Below are 9,509 nucleotides of genomic sequence, written 5' to 3' on the forward strand. Positions count from 1 at the left end.
TCTGTTTTGCTTTATTTTTATCTCCTATATCAAGGATGCAAAAGTAAACTGAAAGTCTTTGCTCCCTGCAAATTTAATGTCATGGTCAGTGGAAAAGAGACATGAACCCAAATATTCTTCTTGTACAAGAGAATTTATATTTGGTACTGCAAACCAGCTGGAAAAGCAGAGACATATCCACTTCCCTTATTATTTGCTTGCTATTATTAGATTCATCAAAGAGAGGATAATGAATTTTTAATGACAAGGAGAAAAAGTTATAACTGTGATGTCGGGAGAAAACTTTGTGAAAAAAGAGTGGAAGAAAAAAATACAATAAACCAAACACACAAAACCCAGAATGTCCACAAACCCACCACCTTTCCTCATCAGGAGATCAAGAAGCCTCCTACCTTTTGTCCTGTACATGTCTGATCAAGGTCCCGCTTTGCTACAATGGAAAAAAGTAGACAAGACCTTTTTCTGTACAAAATATAAATAAAAGTCTTTGCAAGATCTATGCATGATTGATTGAATTCATCACCACTCTAAATTTGTACGTTACCTGTCTAAGTTCTGGTCCTGATCATTCATCCTGAATGAACTCATGCAGGTGAATAACTTCGGACAACAGATCTGGGTGAGACCATCAAGGACCCTGAGACCCATCCACACAGCTACAAGTTACCATGCAATAACCAGTAACTTTTGAGGGGTCTGCACTATTCCCAAACTCTGCCTACCATAAAGCAGATGATTGTTTCTCCCCCCCGCCCCAGCAAACCTGAGACCCAAAGCCCTCTGTGCTCCAGGGAAAGAACAGGATAATCAGCAATATCCCAGGTCTCTGAAGCTGCATGATAGCTGTAAACGGCAGAGAATCTCAGAGAGTGAGATTTCATGTTTCATGAGATTTCATGTCTCAGAAAGTGAGATTTCCTCATGCCCTGAGCATAGAGGAAAGCAAAAAAACCTAAGGTCCTTGTCATTTCGGTTAGAGGAAAGTTTTTTCCAACCTCAAGCTGAGAGGTCAGTTTAACCAGAAACATGTGAGTGAGACACCACTAACAGGGCATTGGAAAGCTTCTGGCTGTCACTGATGCACCAAAATACTCTGCCCAGGGGACATTTTCCAGCTGTAGCTAATCTCTGATATTTCAGAAGAAAACCAATTTTCTCTGTCTCCCAGAAGGAAAGTTAGACATCAAGCAAGAAAATAATATTTCTTCCCATTGCCTGCAGGCAACAGTAGACCCCAGGAAGTATGCAGTGAACTAATTAAATACTGTTATGAACAGAGCATAAGAAACTCACCATGATCTGTCTCCTTTCATTCTCTTTTTGGGAAGCCAAACAGATTATCTTTTCCTGATATCGCACAGTTTAATTTCAAGCTTCTATCTCATCCTTTTCCTATCCTACAATCTCCCCTTGAACAAATCACACTCCAAGTTTCCATGATTTAATCACTTTCACTGTAATAATTCAAGTTCCTCAACTCCATGACTGTCTGGGACCTCCTTACAGAACTTCCCTTGCTGTTAGAGTCCTTCTTCTAATTTTCAGTTTAGAAAGATTTATTCCCAGATCATACTTCTTTGACTTTTTACTACTCCCTATTATTAACCCCCAAATGTAAGCATCTCCCTCTCAGCCCTCATTTTTCCAGGTTGCCCAAACCAACCTTTTTTAATCTGTTTTAAAATAAATTCTCCATTTTCCTAACTATTCATCACTGTTCAATTTGTTAATCTCTTTTTACTATAGGTGAGCAAAACACAGCTTTAAAAATGACAAATAAGCTTTAGGTAAAGTTAACTTATGGAATTAATTTAACCCTGGATGAGAGGCGAGACACATGAGGCCAGAATAAATGAAAGAGTTGATGGGTCCACATAGATTTAAACTTCAGGATATTATGGTCTGTGCTATCTGTGAACCCCTAGAAAAGAATGATTTCAGCAAGACTTTTCTAAAGATTTTCTGCCAGGAAACACATTCTAGGGAGACAGAAATATTGATGAATTCTAACAGTGAATTATAGTGACATCCCACAGGGCTATGTGGTTGTGCCAGGTGTCAGCCAGCCTTCAGACACCCTCTCACTTGGCCCCCGTGGATTATGATGTAAGAGCTGAAGCTGCTGACATTTATCACTTTCAGTTACTTTTGCCATTATGCTACTTCTGCTTTTGTTAGTCCCTGAAAAACAAGAGGGAATTAGCTACAGTTGTTGTAGCTGCCATGTACATCTTTACATTTGCAACTTTTGAACACATCCTGCAGTATAAGTAAGTTTCCAGCCTAACACGTTCACCATTTTGAGACAGCTTAGCCGAAAAGATTGTTTAAGAGCTGACGCTGACTCCTTGTTGCAACAGATTGCAAAGATAGCTGTTGTCAGCTAAACAGGTAAATTATTACAAATTAATATTAATTAGATGGGAGGAAAGTTTGCCATTCCAAATGCAAATTATCCATTTCAACAGGAACATCTGGAGAGAGAGTGTCAGGTCTACTACTAGAACATATCAGAAACAGATGTTTGTTTGCCAGACAAATCCCTCACTGAAGCCCAAAATGCAGCACATTCTAGTGTACCTGTTGATTCTGTGCTGGGCAAGGTAACATGCTCAGGAACACACGCCCACTATCTTGCTGGCTTCAACAGGGGCAGAAGAGGAGTTCTCCACAAGCACTTTTGTGCTATGTGTTTTGAAATCATCTTCTCCATTCTGTGTACCTATGCATTTCCCCTACAAAGTTTAGCAGATAGTGTCTAGTGACATCAAGCAAGCACTTAAAAGAAAGTTTCTTGAACATTTGTGTTTCACCAGATTCACTTTCTGCTCCCTATCCCATTCAGAGGCCAATGCTGGCAAAAAACTTTTAGAGAAGATAGTTCAAAGGTGAACAGGTTTACTATTTTGGTGAAAGGAACAAAATAAATCCATAAGACAATGCTAGTACTCCCTGCTCCCTGGATCTTATGCTTGCCTTCAGACCACTAAGCCACATTAACAAAGACAATGAGGATGGTGCATGGTGATGGGGAAGGCATTTTAAGGAAAAATGCCCAGCCCTCTGCTTTTGCCCTTGCGTTGCTGAGGGCAGTGCAGCTAAGGTACTTCTAAAAGTTTCCAATTCACATTCCAAATTTTCCATCTTAATAATGAATTTAGTGCAGATGGCAGCAATATGATGTACCTTGGCTGCACAGGAAGCTAGTCTCACCATCTTTGCTTGAGAAAGTTAAAGTTTCTCCTAAAGAAACCTATTGTAATAGCAACAGCTTTGCACAGTTGTTTCATGCAGTTTTTACCAAATTGTTTGTTCTCCCACAAGCTATTATTCTGCTCTGCCTGTGCAGAATAGAAAGTGCTGCTCTACCCATTAGTGAACAAAAAGGCCATGGAGTGGGTAACACCTCCCTCTGGAAGTCTGAAGACCAACAGCAAAGAAAGCAGTTTTCCATTATTTCCAAAAATGCCACAGACCCAGAGGGTTAGCATTCACTTTGGAAGAAGGAGAATGAATAACTGAAATAAAAGAAACGGGGAAGATTTCCCCAACACAAACTGCGGGGGAATATTCTGTGCATCAAAACTTAGCTGGAATAAGGGTGACTGTCCACTTGCAGTAAAACACCAATAATAGGTAGCATTCCCAGAGAATCCTATACAAATTAATTGCAAATTACTGAGCAGAACTATTATACAGGCAAGAGTTAAATGCCACAGAAAAGTGTATCTGTGATCTGCTATATTTTGTATCTAGGGAAAGCTTTTTTAAGGCAAAAATCTGAATGTTGCAGGTGGTAGTCGGGGGCTGCTTCCTGTTGTCAAGAAATAAATTTATATTATGAAAGCTCACAGTGAATTTTTTTATATGAAATCAGATGAAGAAAGAAACATGGCATTTGATGATAGGCTAAAAGCTGCTACTCCAAATAGCTCAATGGGTTTGCCTGAGTAAAAACAAAGTTAAAAAAAAATACTCTCCATACCTGGCCCCACATTTACGCCCTCGCTTTATCATATGCTTTCTGTGTGTTTCATTGCGAGGGGTTTTTTGCTCTACTTAGTCATCAGTCTTTAACTGCTCCTTAGCATTATGGTGGATCTCTGTCCAGCAGCTACTCTAAAACACAACAAATCAACCAGCAGTTTGTTATTTTCGTGCATTTAAACAGGGCAGAGCACTAGGGAATGCTCAATATGGGATGCAATGGAGGACTAACCAGTGATAAATGTGTGATACAAAGCAGTCTAGCATTAGTGGTAAGGGAGAGAAGGAGAAAAGAGAAGGAGAAGGAGACAGAGAAAAGACTCCTATCACAGTGGACCAGAGCCATAATCCATGGTGCTAGATAATCTTTTGGTCACTCCATCTCATCTGAATGTAGATAATTTTCTTAGATGATGGGGACTCAAAATGTTTTATGATTAGTTAGGTACCCTGACATAAATACCCTGAGTTGTGTGGCTAATCAAGTTAATTACTGCTTTCCATCTGTGCCCAGTTGAGAGCGGCAGCAATGATTTCAGCCCAAGAGCTGATGCTGAGCCTCTCCCATTCGGGCTACCTGACTGGTGCAGTCTTTAGAAGAATTGCAGGCTTTGCAAACAACACGAAAGGCATTGTAGGTGTCAGTTCTTTTCACAGTTTATAACTCCGTGACTGATAGCACGTGGTCAAATGCAACAGCTGTTCTCAGAGGTAACACTTGGATTACTCTGAATAAATTGTTCAATAACTGTGTCTCCACAGGGCTGGTGGAAAGACTACTGAAAGCAAAAAGTCTCTCCACGCAGGCCAGTAGCTATTTGGATCAAGTACTTCTGTCATAAACAGATCCTCAAAAATACCTTTATAAACAAAAAACTTGAAAAATTTGAGCACTGTTCCTCATATAGAGAGAAGCCATTGGAGAGATCTGTTACTGTTAATCTATTTTTAAGGAAGTTCAGAGGATTTATTTTATCATTGGGATTCAAGTGGAATTTAGGCTATCATGTAAAATTTTGGTTGCAGCATCTGCAGTGGATGCAGCTTTGGATGCCCATGTGTGCCTTGTTTGTGAACCTCACATGGATGCAGGCAGGCGTGTGGTGGCTTGACCCTGGCTGGATGCCAGGTGCCCACCAAAGCCACTCTATCACTCACCTGGACAGGGGAGAGAAAATATAATGAAAGGCTTGTGGTTCGAAATAAGGACAGGAAGAGATCATTCACCAATTACTGTCATGGGCAAAACAGACTCAACTTGGGGAACATTAATTTATTTTATTACCAATCAAATCAGGGTAGGATAATGAGAAAATAAAAATTAAATCTTAAAACACCTTCCCCCCCACCCCTCCCTTCTTCATCAGCTTAACTTCACTCCCGATTTTCTCTACGTCCTCCCTGCCAGCAGCACAGGAGGATGGGGAATGGGAGTTGGGGTCAGTTCATCACACGTCTCTGCCGCTCCTTCCTCCTCAGGGGTAGGACTCCTCACACTCTTCCTCTGCTCCAGTGTGGGGTCCCTCTCACGGGAGACAGTACTCCATGAACTCTTCCAACATGGGTCCTTCCCACGGGCTGCAGTTCTTCATGAACTGCTCCAGCATGCGTCCCTTCCACAGGGTGCAGTCCTTCAGGAACAGACTGCTTCAGTGTGGGTCCTCCACGGGGTCACAAGTCCTGACAGCAAACCTGCTCCACCGTGGGCCCCTCTCTCCATGGGTCCACAGGTCCTGCCAGCAGCCTGCTCCAGTGTGGGCTTCCCATGGGGTCACAGCCTCCTTCGGGCATCCACATGCTCCACTGTTAACCTCCACGGGCTGCAGGTGGATATCTGCTCCACCATTAACCTCCACGGGCTGCAGGTGGATATCTGCTCCACCATTAACCTCCATGGGCTGCAGGGGGACAGCCTGCCTCACCATGGTCTTCACCACAGGCTGCAGGGGAATCTCTGCTCTGGCTCCTGGAGCACCTCCTCCTCCTCCTTCTTCACTGACCTTGGTGTCTGCAGGGCTGTTTCTCTCACATATTCTCACTTCTCTCTCCGGCTGCTGTTGCACAGTTTTTTTCCCCTTTCTTAAATATGTTATCCCAGAGGCGCTACCACTGTCATTGATGGGCTCGACCTTGGCCAGTGGCAGGTCCATCTTGGAGCTGGCTGGCATTGGCTCTATCGGACATGGGGGAAGCTTCTAGCAGCTTCTCAGAGAAGCCACCCCTGTAGCCCCCTCACTACCAAAACCTTGCCATGCAAACCCAATACAAGGAGATAGGCTCCAAGGGGCTCAGGGAAGGAGTGATGTTGTGACTTTGGCCTTTCTTGGTGGCTAACATTTGGTGCTTCTGTGTGTTAGCAGAATCACAGGCAATCATAGCTGCAGTGATCAGAGAGATCCCTATGCCTGTCAGCAGGCAGCACGGGCAGCTGGCTGTACCTGTCAGCTGCCAGGTACATCCCTGCAGAGCAGGGGTGGACATGGATTCAGATCCCTTCAGAAGTGTAGCAGAAAGTATCTTCAGATTAAAAAAAAATATATATATATATACATAGGAAAAAGACTCTGTAACAGAGAAAAGCACATAATAACACTGCCTCCTAATGTGTTGCTTTCCCATTCATCCTGGGAGAAACACCCCAAAGTCCAACCCCTTCAGCTATTTTCAGAGAAAGATTTTCTTTCTGAAGTCTGGAGATAAAAGAAATGAGAATCAAGACTTCTTGTGACTGCCTAGGCCTGAGAAATATGTCTGCTATTTGTGTTACATTTTGCAGTGAATACTGCCCTTCTTTCACCCTCCTATTCCCTACCAGTTTGTTGCTATTGCCTGAATCGCAACCAGAAAATCCTCACAGGATTAAATTTCACCACCAGAGAAGAACGCAAAGCTAAATTCCTTTATGTTTCTAAAGGACTTTGAAGTCCCCAATATGGCAGTTCCAGTAAAGCACAACTTTGTCTTCTCCTTGGTGCAAAGTAAAAATTGGGGTCTTCTGCAGCTGAGAAGAATCTTGCAGATCTGAAATGGAGAATAAATATCAGCACTGAGTAAAGGATACATATTCAGGTCTGCAAAGTTGCGATTCAGCTCCTACAGCTTCCTGGCTTTTATTAAGTGGAAGAAGTCTGTGTGATGAAGTTCATTCTGGGTCACCATCTTTCTGCATTCTGCATTTATACCCCATGATGTCTAGGTTTACATTTGGCATTGCAATAGTTGCTTGTTAAAAAGGAGAGCCACTTCTTCCCTAAGTCTTCTTGGAAACCAGTTGTGCAGGTTGTACAAAGTCTATTGCAGTTGCACCATAAATTGAGACTTTGGGCTCTTTGCTTTACAAAAAGATCTTAGATCTCTTTCAAAGATGTATATCTGCATCCTCTCCAGCTATTTATCTTCATGTTTTAGCACTTTCAGTTGAGACAGAGAAATGGCCTAACAGACTGACACTAGAAGCATATTCCCTTATATCTGTATGTATTAAATAAAACATGTTGGCCTGTTTCTACTGGTTTCATGTGAGGAGTATGAGCCCTATGCAAATCATAGAATCATAGAATCATAGTATCATTTAGGTTGGAAAAGACCCTTAAGATCATCAAGTCCAACCATAAACCTAAGACTGCCCAGTCCACCACTAAACCATGTCCCTAAGTGCCACATCTACACATCTTTTGAATACCTCCAGGGATGGAGGCTCAACCCGTTCACTAGGCAGCCTGTTCCAATGCTTGATAACCCTTTCGGTGAAGATATTTTTCATTATATCCAATCTAAACCTTCCTGGCGCAACTTGAGATTGTTTCCTCTTGTCCTGTCACTTGCTACTTGGGAGAAAAGACTGACACCCACCTCGCTACAACCTCCTTTCAGGTAGTTGTAGACAGGGAGGGCTCAGACCAGCTAATTGCTAGTGCTTGACCTGCCTGTCTTCCATCTCTGTGCTGCTGTTCTAGTAGTGCTAGTTAAAACTTTTTTTAACGATCTCATATTCAGAAAAGAATAAAAAATAAATCTTGCTTATGGGAGATCTTATGAGGAGTTCTGGAAAACCTTGGTTCAATTAAGTCTCTGTGGTTTAGACTCAAGTTTCCCTTGCTGTATAATTGATGTAATTTTGCTTTAAGACTCTATTGTTAACTTTATAATTCACTCTTAGAATCTGGGCTGTAACAGAAAATTTAATGATATACACATTATATAATGCTTTAAACAATGAGAGAAAAGAACACATTATCTTTCTTAAACCATCTCTTCTTAAACTACAAGATCCCTATTTCTCATTTACACTAAAGACTTTTTATATTCTTCCAGCTGTGGCAACAAGACATGAATTGTGTATGAATTACATTTATGTATGTCATTTTTAGTACAAATAGATACAAGTGCTCAAGTTTTCCTTCTTCCTTGGTCTTTGAGGTGGAGACATTCATGCTGTGATTGGTCCATTTTTCCTTTTCTAGAAAGGAATAAAGATAGCCAGACCCTATTACTTATCTACTTTTTAATCTTAAAAAGCTCATCAGCACACACAGTCATTAAAACATAATACAATGTGATATGCCCACCATAGCACTAACTGATAAAATAAATTATTTTTGTCTAGCTTGAACTTCCAGTCTCAGGCCCATCCAGAAGTGAACAGATATGTAAAAATGAATCAGTGGTTACAAACACCAGGAAGGGTTCCTTTTTGTTAGAGAAGAGAGGGAAGGTGGATATATCTTTGTATAAGTATTACGTCTCTGTTTCAGTAGCTTTCTATCTGTTGCAACTTCAGAAGTCCTTGTCAGAGTTCAGGGTCTATGTGAAATAGTGAAATTGATTATTTACCATATGCATTTCTTACCTACATGAAGGAAGGTGGACCGTTTAGAGAGGGTGCTTATCATCTTATTGAAAACCAGCAAAGGTACCTTGACACTGACAAGCCCTTCCGCAGGTTCACCTCATTCATTTTAGACCTAAGGTGAAATGCCTGACCTGCTGGTGGTGGCTGTCCATCTTAGTGGGTTCTAGTGGGAAAATACTCTCATAGTTTAGACTCAATACCCAACATATAGGTTTAAAAGTAAGATGAATTCCAGACACACACAATAATTAGCTCATCTTTCTAGGAAATGGACTATTCACACATAGTCCATTGCTAAGATATTGGACTGATACTTCTGGAGAAGTCAAAGAGATGAAGAGAAAGATCCTCTATTAAAGATTCATGTACTATCTTCAGTGTAAGTGAGGAAGGAAGGGTAAAGGTGCAGGCCACCGCTGTGTCCAAGACTGCAAGAGAAAATGGAGAGGAGAGACTCAAGTTTGCAGGGCTACTGACAAACGTTGATATCCCACTAAAGGTGGAATCAGATATGGAGAGAAGGTTTCCTAAAAAATTAAGGATTTTTTACCATTTTTACAACTAATAGGAATACTTTTAAGAAGAATTCCTGCAGTTTAGAGATTTCCTGAGTATTTCTGTTTGTCTTAATTTTTCCTATGTTTTACCTTAAGCAATTCTATTAAAGACC

The sequence above is a fragment of the Ciconia boyciana genome, chromosome 2, assembly GCF_034638445.1.
Source record: "Ciconia boyciana chromosome 2, ASM3463844v1, whole genome shotgun sequence".
NCBI lineage: Eukaryota > Metazoa > Chordata > Aves > Ciconiiformes > Ciconiidae > Ciconia > Ciconia boyciana.